Below are 24,430 nucleotides of genomic sequence, written 5' to 3' on the forward strand. Positions count from 1 at the left end.
GCAGGCCATGAGCTCACGTGTCGGTTTACACCCTGCAGCCCGACATTACCTAGGAACTAGTCCTAGATTTGGCTTATTTTCTGTAGGTGAACTTCGGCCTACAGAAATATCACTCCCGTAAGTGAACTTCGGCTTACAGGAATAATATAAACACAAAACAACTTTCTGTAGGTGAACTTCGGCCTACAGAAATAACACCTCTGTAAGTGAACTTCGGCTTACAGAAATGGCGCCCCTGTAAGTGAACTTCGGCTTACAGGAATCACAACTCTCTGTAGGTAAACTTCGGCCTACAGAAGCAACACCCAGAGCTACACAATTGATATTCACTGTAGGTGAACTTCGGCCTACGGGAATAACAACTCAATATAGGTGAACTTGGACCTACAGGACTTCTAGGGCCAATGGAAAAGCAGTAGATGAACATACAATAGAATATCATGCCACAAGGCTTAACTCTTTATTTTTATACTCTTTTCCTCTATTCGCTTTGTTATATTACTCTTTTCTCTTTGCCTCTTTGCTCTGCTCTGGTTACCCTTTCCTCTATATCTCTTTACTCTGTTTTGATTACTCTGTTTAACATATGTATTTGAAGTGATATTTTATTATTATTTATTATTTTATTACTAAATTTTCGAAAATTAACTTATCTTTTACTTTTAACCTTTAAAATTCACTTTTTACCACCCGTAACTTTTAATATTTCTACTTTAACCACCCTAACTTTCAGAAATTACTAAACAACCCCTTAAACACCAAAATTTTTACTTCCTTTCCCTTTTAAGGATCTAAAGCCTGTTCTTCATTTTTCTTCGTCACACTCAAAGTTTTCTTCATAAATTCTTCAGATTCTTTCTCTGTTTTTACCCGTTTTCCAGTCTTTTCAGCAACCGATTTTTACCATAATTCATAATAAATTAGCAGCCACTAAAATCCCATCTTTTCTACATGATTTCAACACAAATTGAACCTCAATTTAAGCCTAGGATTTCGTTTTTCCAGCAGCACCAAGAACATAAACTTAAAGCTTGAATTTCATCAAATTTCATCAAAATTTCACCAAATTCTTACCAAGAATCAATCATATATGCAACAATTTTTAGCACAGCCAAATCATACAACATTCACAAAACTCAAACACAAATAATCAAGATTAATTTCATCAAACCCTACCTGGTTTTGCTGCTCCTAATTCGGTTAGACTTTCAGGTGGTCCTTAAACAATTTTTCCTCCTAAATCACATCAAAAACAAATTTAAATCCAAAAACCCTCAACTAACCAAATCTCACTCAGCATGTTAGGAAGTGATTTCTAACCTTAGACTTGCTGGAAATCCACGTTTCATGGCCCTCAAGTCAAGTTAAGCATGATTCCTAAGGAAAAACATCAAGAAAACACATGTTTTGCATGGTTTTTCTTGAAAACTGAATTGAAGAGGGAGGGAGACAGCCATCTCTCCTTATTTCCAGCCTTGATAAGTTACATGGTTATGTAGAGGAAGAAGAGAGGATCATTTTGGTGAAATCGGAGTTTTGATTTGAGTTTTAGTTTAGAAGAAATCAAGCTTTGAAGATTAAGTGTTCATGAAAGTTTCTCTCTTTTCTCTCTTGTTATTTTCGGCCAAAATGATGAAATGAGACAGCCTTGGAGGTCTTGGGGGTGTAAGGTGAGTTGTGATTGGTTGGCTTGGAGGTGGATTAAAATAATATTAAAATATCTCAGGTGTATAACTACTAAAACTAGATGTATCGGAACACTCTTAAAAACATCTCTAAAAATTATTTTCTGAGCTACTAGCATAAATGAAACTAGTAACATATTTATTATGAGAATAGAACATGTATGATGAGGCCTTAGCGTTGCTAAAGTCATCAGAGAGTGCTGGTGCTAAGCTGCACCAGTAAACCGTAAACCCGGTTAAACCGATTTTCTGTTTTTAACTAAAACAGACCAAGTAACCTTATAATATTATTCAAGAAGCTTATAATACTAATATAATGATAATATTATACTATTATCTCTCTCCTCTCATGAATTGAGTCCGGTTTGTCAAACAGAGACTATTTACGAAAATCAGAATCAAAACTGCCAACTGTTACGGTTCAAAAACTAGGTTATTCACGATTGCATTATCGAGCTTGCCTCAGAAGAGGTTCTAGCTTAAAGATGACATAATGACAATGAGGATTGAGATACTTGATGATATAGAAGAGGTGTTCCCTTTACTGATCTTCCGGAGAAATCCGTGCCTTCGGAAAAGATCTCGCATACTCGAAAATTAGGGTTTTTATATTCTACCCCCCTAAAAGAAAATTTTGCCCTCAAAATTTCAGCCAGGTGCAGAATCCATGTTCAAACAATCTATTTTCTTCAAGCCATCCTGACGAAGAGATAGGTCCGTTCCTTACAGCATCCAAATCTCACACAGCCATAGCCGTGGAGATCATAACAGCTATGAAGATAGCTGTGGCTCACATCGATTCGTCGTTTGGAGCTTGATTAAACCATGCCTATTCACAGTCATTGAGATCTTATCCACACCAAACAATCAATATTAAGGTGATCAGTCTTAATATCTCAAGCTAGGCACGAACATTCCCAAAATGAGCACTCATAGACATTCATGCCAAATGTATCTTGAAGATACCCTAACAGCATGAGACACACAACAGAGTATGCAATGAAGCATAGTTAGTCCACTCCCCAGGCTCTACTGGGAATGAACTACTCTGATACCAAATTGTAACGACCCAATTTCTGGTACGTCATGATCATACTAGAAACTGAGCACTACCAACTTGTCTACCTAATTATTATCTATTATTTATTATATGAGCCTGATTCGTTGTTAAAAGTGTAGTTATTTTACGAGGTACTTTTTTTTAAAAAAACGTTTGGATTAACAAACAATATCATTCATAATCAATTCACAACTGATAATATATAAAACAATTATAAACAACCACACATAAATACATCACAAGCAGTTGACAATATTCGGTGATCCAGCCTTTATTAGAGTATAGACTTTTAGTTAGAACACCCCTAGACATAGCTAGATAATAACTATATACATATATATACATACAATATCCTAGGTCCTGACCTGTTCAAGAAGTCCCTAAGCTGGCGCCCAGGCTAGCCTAGACTCTATACTCACCTAGTCCCTTTAAACTACTAAAGCGAGGGAAAGTACGTTCTAGGTCTTCAAAACTCAAGTCAGGTGGAACATCATCAACGAACTACGGAAGGGTACCCATGCTTCCATCTGAAGGGGGAAGGGAGAGAGAAGGGGTAAGAACTGGGGAGTTCTTAGTAGGGCCGGGGTTATTAGTTAAGTTCATTAATTCCGTGTTGTTTAGCAGATAAATAGCAAAATACCGAGAAGCAGTAGACAGAAGAAATAGATAAATAGAGAAAATAGAAAGCAAAACACAAACAAAAGAATACAAGAAAACAAAACACAGACACAGAGAATAGAATGAAAACAAAGAAAGCATACATTCAAACAACAATCATAACAGAGGAAATGCGCAACCAAGTATGATGCATGTCTGTCCTATGCAGGCCATGAGCTCACGTGTCGGTTTACACCCTGCAGCCCGACATTACCTAGGAAATAGTCCTAGATATGGCTTATTTTCTGTAGGTGAACTTCGGCTTACAGAAATAGCACTCCCGTAAGTGAACTTCGACTTACAGGAATAGTCTAAACACAAAACAACAACTTTTTGTAGGTGAACTTTGGCCTACAGAAATAACACCTCTGTAAGTGAACTTCGGCTTACAGAAATGGTGCTCCTGTAAGTGAACTTCGGCTTACAGGAATAATATAAATACAACACAACAACTTTCTGTAGGTGAACTTCGGCCTACAAAAATAACACCTCTGTAAGTGAACTTCGGCTTACAGAAACGGCGCCGCTGTAAGTGAACTTCGGCTTACAGGAATCACAACTCTCTGTAGGTGAACTTCGGCCTATAGAAGCAACACCCTGAGCTACACAATTGATATTCACTGTAGGTGAACTTTGGCCTACAGGAATAACAACTCACTGTAGGTGAACTTGGACCTACAGGACCTCTAGGGCCAATGAAAAAGCAGCAGATGAACATACAATAGAATATCATGCCACAAGGCTTAACTCTTTATTTTTATACTCTTTTTCTCTATTCGCTTTGTTATATTACTCTTTTCTCTTTGCCTCTTTGCTCTGCTCTGGTTACCCTTTCCTCTATATCTCTTTACTCTGTTTTGATTACTCTGTTTAACATATGTATTTGAAGCTTATGTAAATTTCGATATGAATAGTTAGCCTGTCCCAAGTATAGGTTCATTAAGTCTATACTGAAACAGTTTAACTTTTCATATAATACCTAACCCTAGTCGCAATTCAAGGACTAACTATGTTACCCTAGTTCGTTCACTAATCTCTGTCTGATTTTCTGTTATTAGAACTTTACAGAATTCTCTTTAGTTTTTATCTTTTCTTTAACTTTACATCTTTCCTTTATCTTTGACTCACTAATATGTTCTTACCACTCCCTAAGTATTTTATGAAGGTAATTATAAGATTCTGTGCTTAAAGTTGTCTTTCTAAAGCTTTTACAAAAAACAGCATTTTTCGCATTATTTTATTATTTTTATTAAAATATTATTTTTAATTAAATATTATTATTTAATATTTTATTATTATTTATTATTTTATTACTAAATTTTCGAAAATTAACTTACCTTTTACTTTTAACCTTTAAAATTCACTTTTTACCACCCGTAACTTTTAATATTTCTACTTTAACCACCCTAACTTTCAGAAATTACTAAATAACCCCTTAAACACCAAAATTTTTACTTCCTTGCCCTTTTAAGGATCTAAAACCTGTTCTTCATTGTTCTTCGTCACACTCAAAGTGTTCTTCATGTTCTTCATAAATTCCTCAGATTCTTTCTCTGTTTTTACCCGTTTTTCAGTCTTTTCAGCAACCAATTTTTACCATAATTCATAATAAATTAGCAGCTACTAAAACTCCATCTTTTCTACATGATTTCAACACAAATTGAACCTCAATTTAAGCCAAGGGTTTCGTTTTTCCAGCAGCCCCAAGAACATAAACTCAGCTTGAATTTCATCAAATTTCATCAAAATTTCACCAAATTTTCACCAAGAATCAATCATATATGCAACCAATTCTTAGCACATCCAAATCATAAAACATTCACACAACTCAAACACAAATAATCAAGATTAATTTCGTCAAACTCTACCTGGTTTTGCTACTCCTAATTCGGTTAGACTTTCAGGTGGTCCTTAAGCACTTTTTCCTTCTAAATCACATCAAAAACAACTTTAAATCCAAAAACCCTCAACTAACCAAATCTCACTCAGAATGTTAGGAAGTGATTTATAACCTTATACTTGCTGGAAATCCACGTTTCATGGCCCTCAAGTCAAGTTAAGCATGATTCCTAAGGAAAAACATCAAGAAAACACATGTTTTGCATGGTTTTCCTTGAAAACCGAATTGAAGAGGGAGGGAGACATCCATCTCACCTTATTTCCAGCCTTGATAAGTTATATGGTTATGTAGAGGTAGAAGAGAGGATCATTTTGGTGAAATCGGAGTTTTGATTTGAGTTTTAGTTTAGAAGAAATCAAGCTTTGAAGATTAAGTGTTCATGAAAGTTTCTCTCTTTTATCTCTTGTTATTTTCGGTCAAAATGATGAAATGAGATAGCCTTGAAGATCTTGGGGGTGTAAGGTGAGGTTTGATTGGTTGGCTTGGAGGTGGATTAAAATAATATTAAAATATCTCAGGTGTATAACTACTAAAACTAGATGTATCGAAATACTCGTAAAAACATCTCTAAAAATTATTTTCTGAGCTACTAGCATAAATGAAACTAGTAACATATTTATTATGAGAATAGAACATGTATGATGAGGCCTTAGCATTGCTAAAGTCATCAGAGAGTGCTGGTGCTAAGCTGCACCAGTAAACCGTAAACCCGGTTAAACCGATTTTCTGTTTTTAACTAAAACAGACCAAGTAACCTTATAATATTATTCAAGAATATTATAATACTAATATAACAATAATATTAGATTATTATCTCTCTCCTCTCATGAATCGAGTCCGGTTTGTCTTGCTTGTCCCCAAGCAAGAAAAGAATTATGCTTGAAGGTTCTTTCAATTAAAGTGGATTAAAGAATAACTTGTCATATCCTGTGAATGAAGTGATTAAGTGACAGTGGGGTGAATTCTAAATTATATACTCATGCAAGGGCTTCAGTGCTTACTAGTCCCTACATCTTGGAAGTCTTAGGTCTTAGGACTTTTGTCCAATTGATATCATGGAGATCTCTCTATAGGTAATTACCTTGAAGCAGCTTATAATTTCTGTGTTTTGGCCTTGACTCTAAGTGTCATGTCTCAAAGCGGCTCTTTAGATAAGCTTTCAATCAATACTCCTAAACCAGTTGGTTTTAAGGTATTAGGTGTTAAAGCACCCCTAGGGATTTACTTGCTCAAGCCTCTCTCTTTGACACAATTCGACCACAAGCATTTACTAGGACATTAACTCTTTGAGTTCTTGTTTCTTTCTTCTTTTCTGCCTAGTAATTAATACTCAGAACCTTGGGCCATGCTTTTTTTTATTTTTGTATTTTCTTTATTTTCTTTTTTTTGCTGCTTCTTGGATCAATAAATGTTTGAGAATCTCCATAATATTCCTTTGAACTCTATGTCCTGCCTATGAGCTCCTATGCAAGTTTTCACAAGCATGCAACCTCAATGCATAATCATACAACTAGAACCACCATTTCTCGTAATCTTTTGCTTGCCTCAAAATTATTTAATTTTTTAATCCTTCTTTTCAAAGAACTGTCATGTGATACCTTTTTGAGACATTGAGTGCAAACAAGTTTGGAGAGTATAGGGTTGTGAATAATCAAGTATCTCAATTATTGAATTACAGAAAAATTATACTAAACAGACAGACAGACAGGGGTACAATAGCACTTTCAATCATAACAGTATCTGATGCAAAATAATCATTTAACAATACAACCTTTTGGAGTTTACTTGCTTTATTCCTCATCATCATCATTGCTGGTCTTCACATTCCTCTTTCATCTCTTTAATTGATGATGCTAAATTTTTCCAAAAATTTGTATGATGCTCTACAGTGATATTGAAAGTTGCTTGTTCCCCAAGCACTTATGAAAATTAGTTAGCATGTATGAATTATTTGTGGGCTTTTGAACTTACTTTGGTGTGGAAACACCAAACTTAGTACCTTACCAGTGGTTCTCATGCATCAATTGAACCATATGTGAAACTCTTTTTCCTTGCTACAGATAATAGAACTAAAAACTAGGAAACAGTGGAATGGTTAACTAATTTATCTAAATGCTTGAAGCTAGCATTATGCAGGAAGTGAGAATGCATTTTATGATGAGATTTTGGTGGAACACCAAACTTAGAATCCTTCATTCTCCCTTATATTATTTTGGTGTGTAACACCAAACTTAGCTTCTTGCAATATAGATACAGCTAATTAACCTTTTTATTAAAATAGTTATGAAAAGAAAACTACCTCAGGTTGGGTTGCCTCCCAACAAGCGCTTCTTTATTGTCACTAGCTTGACATCTTGTTCTTTGATCATGGAGGCTGAAAAACATAGTGCCTTAGCTTTTCTCCTCTTACTGTGAACTTCCTTCCGGTCTCCTCTTTGATGATCTCTAGGTGTTCAAGTGAAAGGATCCGGTTCACAGTATAGCCCTCAGATACTTGTGGAGACACCTTCATTGGTTGGGTGTTTAACATCACTTTATCCCCTGGTGAGAAGCCTTCAGTGGGGATATTCTTGTTTCTCCACCCTTTTCGCCTCTTTTTCTTTTTTTTCTCAGAAGATAATTCATGCCTTGGTGGCTCTTTATCTGGGGTGTTGAGTTTCTCATCTGGGGGTTTTGGATCTAGTTCCTCCTTGATTTCTTTGGTCTGTTGCACCATTTCTACTTCTTTCAAGCATGGATTTAGAAGTCTTGGAATTAACTCATTGACTGCCTCCTTCAGGCTTTGATCTCTGGCCTTATCCTTCATAAAATCTTCTTCTTGAATGGGCTCATGCAGGGTTTTAAAAACATGGAATGCTAGGTGCTCATCATGCACTCTCAACAATAATTCCCCTTTTTCAACATCTATTAATGCTCTGCCCTTAGCCAGGAAAGGCCTCCCCAGGATGATGGGCGTGTTAGGGTCTTCCTCCATATCTAGGATAACAAAATCAGCTGGGAAAAGGAATTTCCCCACTTTTACCAGCACATTCTCTACAACTCCAAGTGCTTGCTGGATGGACTTGTCAGCCATTTGAAGAGCTATTTGAGTGGGTTTCAACTCAAAAATTTGAAGCTTCCTCATAAGGGATAGAGGCATCAAATTTATGCTTGCACCAAGGTCACAGAATGATTTCTCAATAGTTATGTTTTCTATGGTACAAGGTGTATAAAACCTTCCAGGATCATCCTTCTTCTCTGGTAGACTTCTTTGGAGAATAGCACTACACTCCATTGTCATTTCAACAATCTGTCCTTCCTTCAAGGGTCTTTTTTTTGTTAGCACTTCTTTCATAAATTTGGCATATAATGGCATCTGTTCAAGTGCTTCTAAGAAAGGAATATTGATGCTGAGTGTCTTGAATATGTTCAGGAAATTTGAGTATTGCTTATCCTCATTTTCTTTTTTGAACCTCTGAGGGTATGGAAGTTTGGGGATATATGGCTTCACCCCTTCCTTCTTCTCTTGTAGTTGTGTTTCAGGGATGTCCTTATCTCTCTTTAAGCTTTTTGCATTCTCGATCTTTCTATCCTCTTTACTTCTCTCTTCTGTCTTTTCTTGTGGAACTTGTCTGTTGTGTTCTTCCTGATTGATGGCTTCCTTCTCACTTCCCACTATGATTGCTTTGCACTCCTTCCACTTTGTAGCTTTTCCTTTGTCCCTTGGGTGGTCTTGAGTGGCACTAGGAGATGTATTTGATTGCTTCTCACCCATCTCTGTGATTCGTTTAGCCATTTGTTCCATATGCCTCTCAAGATTTCTGATTAAAGTTCCTTGGTTTTTACTTGTTATGGCTTGATCTTTCCTTGCTACTTCCTGATCTTGTCTTGCCATCTCTTGAGTTTTCATGACTTTCTCCATCATTATCTCTTGGTGCTTCATCATCTTTTCCATCAATATCTCCAAGTTGGAGATCCTTTGAGTGTCTTGTGATGTTTGTGACTGGTTTTGGGGTGTTCAAGGTTGTTGCTGGAGATTGTTTGAACCATGTGCGAGGGTATTTTATGGGTGGAATGTGGATGTAGAAAAGTTATTCTGGTGGTTTTGTGAGTTGTTATAGGGTTGGGGATATGTGTTTTGTAAGTTTTTGAGTTGGTTAGTATTATTGGATGAGTGGCTTTGGTTATTTGTGTTGCTGAGGCTGCCAGAGTTGAAGTCCCTTTGTCCTTGATTCTGATGCTCACTCCACCTCGAATTAGAATGAGTCCTCTAGGGTGTCTTGTGTGCATCACCATGAAAGTTGTGCTGGAATGAACTTGAAGTATTATTCATGTATTGCACCTGCTCAAGGCTTTATTGCTCATAATTTAATGTCCCAAAACTTTCTTCAGATTGGTTCCACCCATGTGAAGTTTGAGATTGGCGTTGTGTGTTTACTGCAGTACTTTGGAGGCTATCAATCCTCTTAGCCATTTGCTCAAATTGTTGTTGGATTTGCTGCTGCATTATTTTGTTTTGAGCTAGGATTGAGTCCACTCCTTCCAACTCCATCACTCCTTTCCTTTGTGATGGTTGGCATTGCCTTTGATGAGCAAAGAAATATTGGTTGTTAGCCACCATATCAATGAGATTTTGGGCCTCCTCTGCAGTTTTCATGAGTTGCAAATAGCCTCCAGCTGAGTGATCTAGTGCTTCTTGAGCCTTCATAGTCAAACCTTCATAGAAGTTTTGAAGGATGTCCCATTCATTAAACATCTCAGGGGGACATTTTCTAATCAGAGCCTTGTACCTCTCCCATGCCTCATAGAGAGATTCTGCATCCATTTGTGTGAATGTTTGGACCTCTGTCTTGAGCTTGATGATCCTTTGAGGTGGGTAGAACTTGGCTAGGAATTTATTCACTAGATCCTCCCAGCTAGTGATGTTACCTTTTGGAAAAGTTTCAAGCCATTGAGCAGCTTTATCCCTCAATGAGAATGGGAATAGCAGCAATTTGTATGTTTCTGGATGCACACCATTGGATTTTACTGTATCACAAATCCTCAAGAAGCTAGATAGATGCTGGTTTGGATCTTCTATTGGACTTCCTCCATAGGAGCAATTGTTTTTCACCAATTTGATAAGTTGGGGCTTCAATTCAAAGTTATTTGCATCGACATTTGGGGTAAGGATGCTACTCCCACAATGCCTTGGATTAGCAAATGTATATGAAGCCAATACTCTCCTTTGGGGCTGACCATTGTCGTTGGCCACTCCCACTTGTGGATTTGTTGGATTTTCCTCCATTTCTTAGTTCTCTTCTCAACCTCAGAAGTGTTTCAGGATCAAAAGGTGTGGATTCATCGCTTCTTCCTCCTGACAAAAACACAGAACCAGGAACCAAGATTAAGCACTCTATTGCTAGAGTGAAGTTAGTGTTAGCTTAAGCAAAGATTCAAACAGTTAGTATGCTTAGTAAAAAGAAAAAAAAAGTGCTTAATCTAGACCACCACCTTACTTAATCATTGTCAACCTAATCAATCCTGGCAACGGCGCCAAAAACTTGATGTGTGGAAAACGATCCAACACAAAACTCACCGGCAAGTGTACTGGGTCGCATCAAGTAATAATAACTCACGTGAGTGAGGTCGATCCCACAGGGATTGAAGGATTGAGCAATTTTTGTTTAGTGGACGATTTAGTCAAGCGAACAAGAGTTGATTTGAGTGATTTGTAATTGACAGAAGCTAAATTGCATGAAATTTAAAGGGAGAGGGGTAATTGACTGCAAATTAAAGGGCAAAGAAAGTAAAGAAGCTGAATCTTAAAGTGCAAGTAATATAAATTGCAGAAACTTAGATTGCAAGAAATGTAAATGACTGAAGCTTAAAGTGCAAGAAATGTAAATTGTTTGAATTATAAAAGGAATTGGAAATTGGGATTGCAGAAATTAAACAGGGAAAATTAAATTGCAACAATCAAGAAAGTAAAAGATGAATTGAATTGAAGTAGATTTCAAACAGAAAATGTAAATTGGCTTGAAGAAGCCTTAGCAGCTGAACTGAAAGGAAAACCCAGATCTCAGGGGTCAAGAGACTAGAAAACTGAGTCTAGATCTCACTACCTTCCTTGATTCAATTTAGAAATCAATTGCAAACAAATTAAAATTCAAATAGTAGAGAAACTTGAAATCAAATCACTAAATCTGAATTATGCAGAAAAAGAAACAAAGAGATCTCAAGGTAAGATTGAGACAGAATTTCCTCAATTCTCAACACCCAAGACTCAGTAAAGCCTTACAGAAAAGAAAACAAGAAAACTAAAGAGGAAGAGAATTCAATTCTCCTCCCAGATCCACGATCAAAGTTCTCCAAATTACAATTCCAATTCTAACAGAAGTGAAAATTTCAAAAGTAAAAGTTGACATCCCTCCTAAATCAAACTAACTCCTATTTATACACTTTCTTTTAATGGTCTTGGAGCCTTTAATTTGGGCCTTGGCCTTGATGGACTTGGATTGAAGATAGCTTTAGTTGGTTGCTCTTGGATTTGAGAGAAAACCCTTTTGCAATTTGGACTCTGAGCCTTTAAGTTTGAGTCAAAGTTTGAGGCAAACTTCAACTCAAACATTGATTGCTGAAATTATGCAGAAAGGTTTTTGTCTGTCATTCACGTTTGAGTTCAAGTTTGGGGTCAAACTTGAACTCAAACGTACTCCTTCCAAGATCACATTTGGCGCCAACGTTTGCCTCCAAGTTTGAGGCAAACTTGGGCGCAAACGTGGTCTCCCTTGGTGCATATGCTATGCCAACGTTTGCCTCCAAGTTTGAGGCAAACTTGGTCGCAAACATTGGCCTCCCCTGGTACGTATGCTATGCCAACGTTTGCCTCCAAGTTTGAGGCAAACTTGGTCGCAAACGTTGGCCTCCCCTGGTACATATGCTATGCCAATGTTTGCCTCCAAGTTTGAGGCAAACTTGGTCGCAAACGTTGGCCTCCCTCCAGGGTTAGTTTTGCTGCCTTCTGCTATCCCCTTTCTTCAACCTTCCTCTAAGCCTTTTGGTCACCTGTCATCAATCAACAAATGCAATCAAAGCTATGCTAAAATCATGAGATTTATTATCATCCTTGACATATAAGCAATTATAGCCCAAAATTTCATGAAAATGCATCAATTTACTCATGGTTGATTGAATTCAAATACACATGAATTTCTATCCAAATGGCTTACTTGTAACTCAAGAAAGTGTATAAAACCTATAAAACAAGTGAAAGAATGCTTGAAAAAACTAGGATAAGATGACTTGTCATCAATGGTCACGGTTTTAAGGAGGGGTGACCATAGAGGCTATGGCCACGGTGAAAAACCGTGACCATAGATAGGGCTATGGTCACAGTTTTAAGGATGGTGACTATAGAGTCTATGGCCACGGTGAAAAACCGTGACCATAGATAGGGCTATGGTCACGATTTTATGGAGGGGTGACCATAGAGGCTATGGTCACGGTGAAAAACCGTTACCATAGATAGGCTATGGTCACGGTTTTAAGGAGGGTGACCATAGATTAACCTATGGTCACGGTAAAAAAATGTGGCCTAAAGTGTCGGATTTTGAAAATTGAAACTGTGACCATAAAAACCGTGACCATAGCTCAAAAAACCGTGACCATAGACCTATGGCCACGAGAGAATAGGCCACGGTAAAAAACCATGACCATAGGTCCAAAATCGTGACCATAGATCTATGGTCACCCTTTTTACTAGCTATTGTCACGGTTTTTTACCGTGACCATAGGCCTTTTTTTTTGTAGTGACTTGTTTTGCTCTTGTTGATTATTCTGTGTGGTAATTTGAATTGAGTTATTTTATCATTTTTTATCATGTATTTTATCTTTGCTCACCAAATGTTTGAGGAAATGTCATCCAATACATGGAGTAGATTTCCTTGCTTGGTTGGGGTTGAGTGATTGGAGCCACTTGAATTGTCATATTCAAGTGTTGATTGGTAAATGAATATTGCTAATTAGCTTGAAACTCACCAACTCTAGTTCTTCTCTACGAAGTGACTAGGACTTGTGAGCTAAGGATAATTGTTTCACTTGACTTTCCTTCACTTGTTAGAGGATAACTAAGTGAGGGCAATGAGCTTTTACCATCACACTAGAGGAAGACAATAAGGATAGAATTTTCAATTCTCACCCCTAACCAAGGCTTTTTACATTGATTATTTTACAACTCTTGCTAATTATTTATTGCTATAATTTCTAGTTATTTATTTCTCTTGTTCTCAAGCTCGAAAAATCTCCAGGAAAATTCAAACCAATAAATTGCATCTTGTGTCAACTCTTAGCTAGGGAAATGACTCGGGATTCTACTCCCGGTTATTGAATTTAAATTGTGAAACACTTTTTAACTCTGATTAGAGGAAATCTCATTGGTTAAGACTATACTTGTGACTTTGATTTGGAAAAATATTTTTGGTAATCTTGACCAACATTTACCGGCTCGTCAGTTACAAGGTAAGGTGGTATTAGAACGACGGGTATATCGTTTGCACACTGAACTCAAACCAACTTTAGATCTTCAGCTGCCTAAACTTCAATATGACGTAACTTCACCATTCCCAACCATACCATATTAAACAGATTCTCCGTGAATTCTCAACCTCATCAACACTCCACAACCCACTAACAGGCACAAGTCTAACATCAATAAAACTCCTTCGCAAGAATCAAGCTCCTCAATATCCTGTGACGTCGCACACTTACAAACTCCACCTTTTGCGTTCTCACAATGTATCCTAAAGAACTAACATATCACTTGCTATATCTAACGATCGCACGTGTCACCAAAATAAGTCTCAAGTCACTCAAAAGGATACAAGACCTCAGAGAAAGGAAAAGCAACAAGGACAATGTTCACAAAGATTTCTACGTTTCTCTTTGATGCATCAACAAGTCCAAAGTTACCTTAGAGAATATATGAGCCAAGAAAAGGAGTTTAAACAGCACAAGGCAGATATCCAAGGAGTCGTACGTTACTCTAAAACAAGCTTGAGGTACCTAAAAGGATATCAAACTTAGGAAGAGAAGAACAAAATTTATGGACGGGGTTCACAGAAATTCAAGAGAATGTTTAGAACACTATCAAGCAGGGAATAATTCAGAATGTAAGATTCGAAATAAGAACTTCAAAAGAACCAAATTCAATCGGAATGAGATATACATAAGATGCAAGACATGAAGCAAAAGAACCAAACCGCATCTTAAGAAAAGCAGATATCTCAGGGAATTCAAGTAAACGTATGCAGCTAAGATCAAATGAAAATAGCATATGAACATGGAACAAGATTGGAGAATAATTAGTTCACTTTCCAAGAAAGAATCCCCAAACAAAACTTCAAGATAAACCATGGAAGAACAAGATACATGACCAAGTGATAAACCCCAATTTTGTGGTTTATCTTGTGTTGATTTTAGGAGATTTTATCAAATTTTCTCATATTTATTCAATGAAATAGCATGGTTTTGTAATTCTCTCCTAATTTGTACTTAAGTGTAAAAACATGCTTTTTAGGCCTATAATTTGCTAGTTTTAATTCACCTTTGATTCCACTAGATGCCTTGATGTGTTTGTTAGTAAATTCAGGTTGAAAAAGCTAGGAATGGATCAAAGGAGTGAAGAGAAAAGCATGCAAAGTGAAGAACTCATGGAAAATCAAGGATTTGGAGTGCATTCATCGACGTGCACGCGTGGAGATAAGGTCGCCAGGCGACGCATACGCGTGACATGTGATGTATCAAGAATTTGTCGGTAAAGATTTTCTCAATAAAGTCACGTTGCAAGTATAGCTCTACCAACAACAATCCTCGAGTATCAAATTTAGAAGGGATTTGGTTGTCACAAGTTCAACCCCAATAGAAATAACCGAAGTATTCAAACCTCGGGTCGTCTCACAAGGAATGGGCGAACATGTGCTTCAACATTGGTTAGAAATATGGGGTTGTGAGTCATGAGCAAGAATTTAAACTAGGAATCTTAACAAACAAGTAATCTTAAATTGCAAGAAATTAATTCAAATAACTAAGCAAGATATGAGCAATTCCAAACTAACAAAGTAACATCCAATATGATTCTATTCTAAGCTAAACAAGTAACTATAACTAAGATAAGTAATAAAAAATTTGGGTTTCCAAATATGAATGATAAAAGAAACTCTTGTCTAGGCATAGGAATTGGGGTCACCATCCTTGTCTAATAACCATATCTTGATAATTATGAGGAACCAAACTCATTAAGTCTACTTCTATACTTGAAGTACATTAAATGGTTTGGTCAATATCAACCCATAAGTTCTAACCTCACTACTAATTGACTTAATAGAAGGTTAGCGTCAATGGCTATCAAATTGACCACTAAGGGCTCTCAAATCATCAACTCCATTAGACCCAATGACTCAAGTTTACCCAATTTCCTTAGCCTAGGCTAAGAGTAAAGAGAACTACTCCATGATCAAGGTAAATAATTCATCAAACACATGGTGAGCATTAATAAAAGACATGTTCAAATTATAATTAAATTGAAATCAACAAGTACCCACTAACAATTATCAACATACAATCACTCAAACAACACAATTAATCATGAAAATCATCAATGTAACATCAACAAATCAAGATTCACAACATTCATGAAATGGGTATAAAATGATAATTGATAAGAATTCATAAAACTAACACAAGATCTAAGCAAAATTATACTAAGGAATTCAAATTGAACAATTAAAACTAGTAATTAACAATATCCAATTCAGATTTCACAAAGGGAAGATCAAATTAAAGCTAGATCTAGAGAGGAACAAGGGTTTCTCTCTTTAGAAGAACAAAGAACCAAAAACTAGCTAAAAATTCTGTCTAGTGTAAAAGATGAATGATCCTCTCTTTCCCCTAGCATCCTTGGGTCTTTTCCATGCAGAAACAGCTTGAATTTGGGCCTGATGAGCCTCAGAAATTGCCAGGCACGATTGCCTTTAATGAGGTCACGTGCAGCTTTCCGCGCGTGCGCGCCGATTGCTTTTGAGATCAACGCGTGCGTGCCAAGTGCACGTGCGCGTCGGTGGGAATTCTCTGACCCGTGCAGATACGTCCATCCTTGCGCGCCACTTCCAGCTATCCTCATCCACGCGTGCGCGTGGAGTGCGCGTGCGCGCCAATGCTGAATTTCCCAAAATCCAAATCTTCATGTTCCTTCCTTTAGTGCATGATTTCTTTCTCTCTTCTAGGCCATTCTTACCCTATTAATTCTGAAATCACTCAACAAATACGTTACGGCATCGAATGGCAATAAATGAGGATCAAAATATAGCAATTTTAAGGCGAAATAAGCATATTTTTCATCATGGAGCAATATTAGGAAGTGAATACAAAGCCATGCATTTCTTGTGAATAAGTGTGAGAAATATTGACAAAACCCCCCAAATTCTACACAATATAAACCACAAAATTAGGGTTTATTAACATGACGCGTACACCTGGGAAGTAAAATGCCAAGCGACGCGTACGCGTGACCCATGCATACGCGTCACAGCTCGCACGTGACCTCATTAAAGTGAAAACACTGGGGGCGATTTCTGAGCTTACCAGGCCCAGATCCAACTCATTTCTGAGGCTATTACATGCAGAATTCAAGAGGGGTCAAGGGGGGCAATTAGTTTTGTTTTCACCATGCTTTAGTTAGTTTCTAAGGAGCGCTTCTCTCTAGAATTAGGTTAGATGTAGATTAAGATTTCTTTAGATCTAGGTTTCATTCTTGCTTTCATCTACTTTTCTTTTACAATTTCTTGTTCCTTTATCTTTGCTTTCCTTGTTTTATATTTACTCCTTGTATTTGTTTACTTGGTTGTTGATGCACTCTTGTTCTTTTTATTATTCGTTAATGCAATTTATATTTGATTTCTTTCATTATTTAATTGCTTTGTTGTTGTTAATTCCTTACAATTGATAATTGTAGATTTACATTTCTTGCAATTTTATCTTGCTTTCCTTTTATGCCTCCCAAGTATTTGACAAAATGCTTGGAAGGATGTTAGAGTAGATTTTTGTGTTCTTGGCTTGGGATGGTAACTTAGGTGAACTTGAGTTGCTAATGTCCAAGTGATTGATAATTGATGTCCATTGACTCTAGCTTCCACTAAGTTAATTAGTGAGGTGGCTAGAACTTATGGATTAGGATTGATAAAGCTCATTTGACTTTCCTTCACTTGTTAGAGGATGACTTAATGGGATTGATCCTTGCAATTATCATGTTGTGGTTAGTAACAAGGATAAAGATCCTTAACTATCAACCCTTGCCAAGACCTTTCTATCATTTGAGTTTCATTTACTTTCTTGTCATTTGCATTTCTTGTCCCTTATTCAAAACCCCAAAAATATACAACCCATAACCAATAACATGAACACTTCCCTGCAATTTCTTGAGAGACGACCCGAGATTTAAATACTTCGGTTATTTCTATTGGGGTTTGTTCTTGTGACAACCATATTAAATTTTGATTGAGGATTGTTTGTTGGTTTAGAACTATACTTGCAACGAGATTTCATTGAGAAATTCTATACCGAAATAATTTTCCTTTCATCACCGAGCAACCCCGAGATGCAACTTCTAACGTTCCTAAAACCCATAATTCACATCACCTATTAATTCTATTTCGTCTATGACAATACATTAGTAACATATGCATAAATCATCAATATTAAGTTGGCCAGACCTAATACCGTGAGAGATGCAACGGTTGACTAACAGCATTAATCAGTAGACAATCATGCGTTTGAAACTCAAACTCTTGTCAATAGGACAAGTCCTATTGCATGACAGACACTCAGAGTATGCAGTAGAGCATAGCCACTCCATTCCCAAGGCTCTAACGGGAACAAATTGCTCTGATACCATAATGTAACACCCTAAATTTTAGCACTTCATGATCGTACCAAAAGTAAGGCGTTACTAACCTAATTCCTTTTATTATCTATTTAATATTGAGCCTTTACGCATAAATCTATTGATGGTTTTACTAAAATTATAAATTTTCCAACAAGTACAAACAACACATATTCACATACTTAATATTAATAATACGTTGTAGTGTTATATACAAAAGCAATTACATAACCTACTCCTCTGAATAAAACTCTAACTAACAAGGCGAGGGAGAAATAAATTCTAACAACTCAACTCGTAAACATATTCTCTGTGCTCCCACAACTTTGCAATAAGCCTTCGCACCTGTAGCTGAAAGGGGTGGAGATAGGGGGTAAGAATTAGGGAGTTTGGTGCACAAATTGTGAATCACACTTTTCACAACTCGTACCACTAACCAGCAAGTGTACTGGGTCGTCCAAGTAATACCTTACGTGAGTATGGGTCGAATCCCACGGAGATTGTTGGCTTGAAGAAATCTATGGTTATCTTGTAACTCTTAGTCAGGATATCAATTATATTTATCAGTTTGAATTGCGAAAAATAAAAGAGCATGAAATAAATACTTGTTCTGCAGTAATGGAGAATATGTTGGAGTTTTGGAGATGCTTTGTCTTCTGAATCTCTGCTTTTCCCCTGTCTTCTTCTTCACGCACGCAAGGTTCCTCCTATGGCAAGCTGTATGTTGGTGGATCACCATTGTCAATGGCTACCATCCGTCCTCTTAGTGAAAATGGTCCAGGTGCGCTGTCACCGCACGGCTAATCATCTGTCGGTTCTCACTCATGCTGGAATAGGATCTATTGGTCCTTTTGCATCTGTCACTACGCCCAACCCTTGTGAGTTTGAAGCCCATCACAGTAATTCAATCCCTGAATCCTACTCGGAATACCACAGACAAGGTTTAGACTTTTCGGATTCTCAAGAATGCTGCCAATAGATTCTAGCTTATGCCACGAAGATTCTGATTAAGGAATCCAAGAGATATTCATTCAATCGAAAGTAGAACGGAGGTGGTTGTCAGGCACGCGTTCATAGGTTGAGGATGATGATGAGTGTCACGAATCATCACATCCATCATATTGAAGTGCGAATGAACATCTTAGATAGAAACAAGCGTGTTTGAATAGAAAACAGAAATAATTGCATTAATTCATCGAGACACAGCAGAGCTCCTCACCCCCAACAATGGAGTTTAGAGACTCATGCCGTCAAAGAGTACAAAGTTCAGATCTAAAATGTCATGAGATACAAAATAAATCTCTAAAAGTTGTTTAAATACTCAACTAGTAACCTAGGTTTACAAAAAACGAATAAACTAAGATAGATGGTGCAGAAATCCACTTCTGGGGCCCACTTGGTGTGTGCTGGGGCTGAGACTTAAGCTTTACACGTGCCTAGGCTGTTTCCAGAGTTGAATGCCAGGTTGTAACCTGTTTCTGGCGTTCAACTCCAACTTGTAACTTGTTTCTGGCGTTTAACGCCATAATGCAACATGGAACTGGTGTTGAACGCTAGTTTACGTCGTCTATCCTTGAGTAAAGTATGGACTATTATATATTGCTGGAAAGCCCTGGATGTCTACTTTCCAACGCAATTAAGAGCGCGCCAATTAGACTCTTGTAGCTCCAAAAAATTCATTCCGAGTGCAGAGAGGTCAGAATCCAACAGCATCAGCAGTCCTTTTTCAGCCTGAATCAGATTTTTGCTCAGCTCCCTCAATTTCAGCCAGAAAATACTTGAAATTACAGAAAAACACACAAATTCATGGTAAAGTCTAGAAATATGAGTTTTGCCTAGAAACTAATGAAAATATACTAAAAACTATATGAAATTAACCCCAAAAAGCGTATAAAATATCCGCTTATCACAATACCAAACTTAAACTGTTGCTTGTCCCCAAGCAACTAGACAAATAAAATAGAATACAAATGAGTCAAGAAGCAATAATATCTTAGAGTTTTGAGTGAAGCTCAGATTCTAATTAGATGAGCGGGACTAGTAGCTTTTTGCTTCCGAACAGTTTTGGCATCTCACTTTATCCATTGAAGCTCATAATGATTGGCATCTATAGGAACTTAGAATTCAGATAGTGTTATTGATTCTCCTAGTTCAGTATGTTGATTCTTGAACACAGCTACTTTATGAGTCTTGGCCGTGGCCCTAAGCACTTTGTTTTCCAGTATTACCACCGGATACATAAATGTCACAGACACATAATTGGGTGAACCTTTTCAGATTATGACTCAGCTTTGCTAAAGTCCCCAATTAGAGGTGTCCAGGGTTCTTAAGCACACTCTTCTTTTTGCTTTGGACCTTGACTTTAACCGCTCAGTCTCAAGTTTTCACTTGACACCTTCACGCCACAAGCACATGGTTAGGGACAACTTGGTTTAGCCGCTTAGGCCAGGATTTGATTCCTTTAGGCCCTCCTATCCACTGATGCTCAAAGCCTTGGATCCTTTTTATTACCCTTTCCTTTTGGTTTTAAGGGCTATTGGCTTTTTCTGCTTGCTTTTTCTTTTATTTTTGCCAAATTTTTTTTTCTGCAAGCTTTTGTATTCACTGCTTTTTCTTGCTTCAAGAATCATTTTTATGATTTTTTTCAGATTATCAAATAACATTTCTCTTTTTTCATCATTCTTTCAAGAGCCAACATATTTAACATTCATAAACATCAAATTCAAAAGACATATGCACTGTTCAAGCATTCATTTAGAAGACAAAAAGCATTGCCACCACATGTAAATAATTAGAATTTTCCTTATTAAAAACTCGAAAAAAATATTGCCTCCTTATTCTAAAGAAAATCTGCTATTTTATTCATGTTTAATGATGATGAAAAAAATAAATTATAGCTTAATTGGAGATAAAATCAAAATATAGATACTAATTACTACTACTCATATATAACTTTTACGGTAAAACTCAAATAAGAACAATTATCACAGAGTTAAGGCTAAGATTAGAACTCAACAACCTTGAAGTTGGGAGGTGGATGCCTCTTTAGTCTGTGGAGTGCTTGGCCCTTCAAGAGATAGTTTCTGACGCTTTAATTCCTTCAGTTCACACCCTTGCTCTTCTTGTTCTCTAAGCAGTTTGCAGAGCATGCTATTTTGATTTTGCTGTTCTTTCTTCAGTTGATCCACAGCTTCTTGCAACCCCAATGAAGTCCAGCCAGCCTCTGGTGACTGGTTTGAGATCTCCTCTCTTGAGTTGGTTCGGGGCACCCTTTGTGTTGGTTGTCCACTTGGCTCCAGGGAGGCATATGTCCTCTAGGATTTTATCCAAGCCCAGGTTTGATCTCATCATTCTCCTATTAAAGGAGTCTGGATCATCTTGCAGTTGAGACAACTTGAAGATCTCCCTTATTTTATCAGGGTGGGTGTGAACAATCTTCCCTTTGACCAAAGTTCTATAGTCATAGAATGCGGTTCCAGCTATCCTCTGCCTGTCCGTCTACCATAGATTAGCATAGAATTCCTGAACCATGTTTCTTCCCACCTTTGTTTTAGGATTAGCTAGGACTTCCCAGCTCCTGTTTTGAATTTTCTCTTGGATCTCCGGATATTCATCTTCTTTCAGATCGAATTTAACTTCTGGGATCACTGACCTTAGACTCATTATTTTGTAAAAATGGTCTCAATGTTCTTTGGTTATGAACTTCCCTTGATTCCAAAGTGGTTTTGGAATATTCTCTTTCTTTCCTCTTGAGTCGGTTTGTTTTCCCTCAGGAGCCATGATCTTAGTGGGTATTGGTTTAGTGATCACGGATAAACACACCAAACAGAGGCCGAACCAATATTTAAAGGGAAGGGGGGTGGGTTTCGAAAATTATTTGAAAAAGATATGATAGAAAAAGTGATTTGAAAAAGATAAGTATGATAGGAAAAGATGTGATTTAAAATTGAAAAGATATTAAAGATATTTGAAAAAGATAAATTTGGATTTTGAAAAAGATGATGTGAAGATTTGAAAAAGATATTGATGAGTTCAAAAGATTTTAGAAGGAAAAGAGATAGATTTGTTTTGAAAAGGATTTGAAAATAATTTGAAGAGGATTAAGAAAAAGGGTTTATAAATTAAGATACATTTGATATCTTTTGAAAAAGGATTTGAAAAATTAGGATTTGTAACATGTTTGAGCAAGAAATCATGAATTGAAACATAAAAATTGGAAAAAATTTGAATTAAAAACGAAATTGCCTACTCCCCACAATCCTGGCGTTAAACGCCCAACTGCTGCATGTTTTGGACGTTTAACGCCCAGTTGGTGCTTGGTTTGGGCGTTTAACGCCCAGCTGTTGCTTCTAGCTGGCGTTAAACGCCAGAAATCCCTTTGTTACTGGGCATTTTTCTGAATGCCCAGGATGCTGTAAATCTGGCGTTAAACGCCCAGAAGCTGCTTCTTTCTGGCGTTTAACTCCCAGATGGCTATCTTTAATGGCGTTAAACGCCTAGTAGATGCTCCTTTTGGGTGTTTAACTTCCAATTATGCCTCTTACTGGCGTTTTCTTGCCAGTGAGCTCCTTTTTCCTGTTTTGTGCCCTGAATTCTTCTGTAACCTTGTAGACTTATGCAATTGATTCTTTACCTTGTTAATATTAAGCTCATATATTTTAAAAATAAATAAAATGAAGAATAAAATAAAATAAAATAACAGAAAAAGTTTTGCTAATGGCTGGGTTGCCTCCCAGCAAGCGCTTATTTATTGTCTTTAGCTGGACCTTGCTGAGCTTTTAATCTAGCCTCAGCCTTGAGAACTCTTGCTCAACATTGCCTTCATGATAGTGCTTGATTCTCTGTCTATTAACAATGAACTTCTTATCAGAATCAATGTCTTGAAGCTCCACATAACCATATGGTGATACACTTGTAATCACATATGGTCTCCTCTACCAGGATTTCAGTTTCCCGGGGAATAGCCTGAGCCTAGAGTTAAATAACAGAACCTTTTGTCCTGGTTCAAAGACTCTAGATGACAGCTTTCTGTCATGCCACCTTTTTTATTTCTCTTTATAAAGCTTGGTATTTTCGAAAGCAGTGAATCTGAATTCCTCTAGCTCATTCAGCTGGAGCAATCTTTTTTCTCCAGCTAATTTGGCATCAAAGTTTAGGAATCTGGTTGCCCAGTAGGCCTTATGTTCCAGTTCCACGGGCAGATGATAGGTCTTACCATACACAAGCTGGTATAGAGAGGTCCCTATAGGAGTCTTGAATGCTGTTCTGTAAGCCCACAGAGCATCATCCAAGCTTCTTGCCCAATCCTTTCTACGGATACTTACAGTCCGTTCCAGGATTCTTTTTAGTTCTCTGTTAGAAACTTCAGCTTGCCCATTTTTCTGTGGATGATATGGAGTCGCCACCTTATGGTGAATCCCATATCAGACCATGGCAGAGTAAAGCTGTTTGCTGCAGAAGTGAGTGCCCCCTTCATTGATTAGTACTCTAGGGACACCAAACCTACTGAAGATATGTTTCTAAAGGAACTTCAGCACTATTTTAGAATCATTGGTGGGTGTGGCAACAGCCTCTACCCATTTTGATACATAGTCGACTGCCACCAGAATATAAGTGTTTGAGTATGATGGTGGGAAAGGTCCCATGAAGTCAATTCCCCATACATCAAACAACTCAATCTCCAAGATTCCCTGTTGAGGCATGGCATAACCATGAGGTAGATTACAAGCTCTTTGGCAACTATCACAGTTACGTACAAACTCTCGGGAATCCCTATAGAGTGTAGGCCAGTAGAAGCCACATTGGAGGACCTTGGTGGCTATTCGCTCGCCTCCGAAATGGCCTCTATATTGTGATCCACGGCAATGCCATAAGATCCTCTGTGCTTCTTCTCTAGGCACACACCTACGGATTATTCCGTCTGCACATCTCTTAAAGAGATAGGGTTCATCCCACAAGTAGTACTTTGCATCAATAATTAATTTCTTTTTTTGTATCCTGTTGTACTCCTTGGGTATGAACCTTGCAGCTTTATAGTTTGCAATATCTGCAAACCATGGTGTTTCCTGAATGGCAAACAAATGCTCATCCGGAAAGGTCTCAGAGATCTCAATAGAAGGGGGAAACTCCCCTTCTACTGGTTCTATCCGGGACAGATGATCAGCCACTTGGTTCTCTGTCCCTTTTCTGTCTCTTATTTCTATATCAAACTCTTGCAGAAGCAACACCCATCT

The sequence above is a fragment of the Arachis ipaensis genome, chromosome B08, assembly GCF_000816755.2.
Source record: "Arachis ipaensis cultivar K30076 chromosome B08, Araip1.1, whole genome shotgun sequence".
Lineage (NCBI taxonomy): Eukaryota > Viridiplantae > Streptophyta > Magnoliopsida > Fabales > Fabaceae > Arachis > Arachis ipaensis.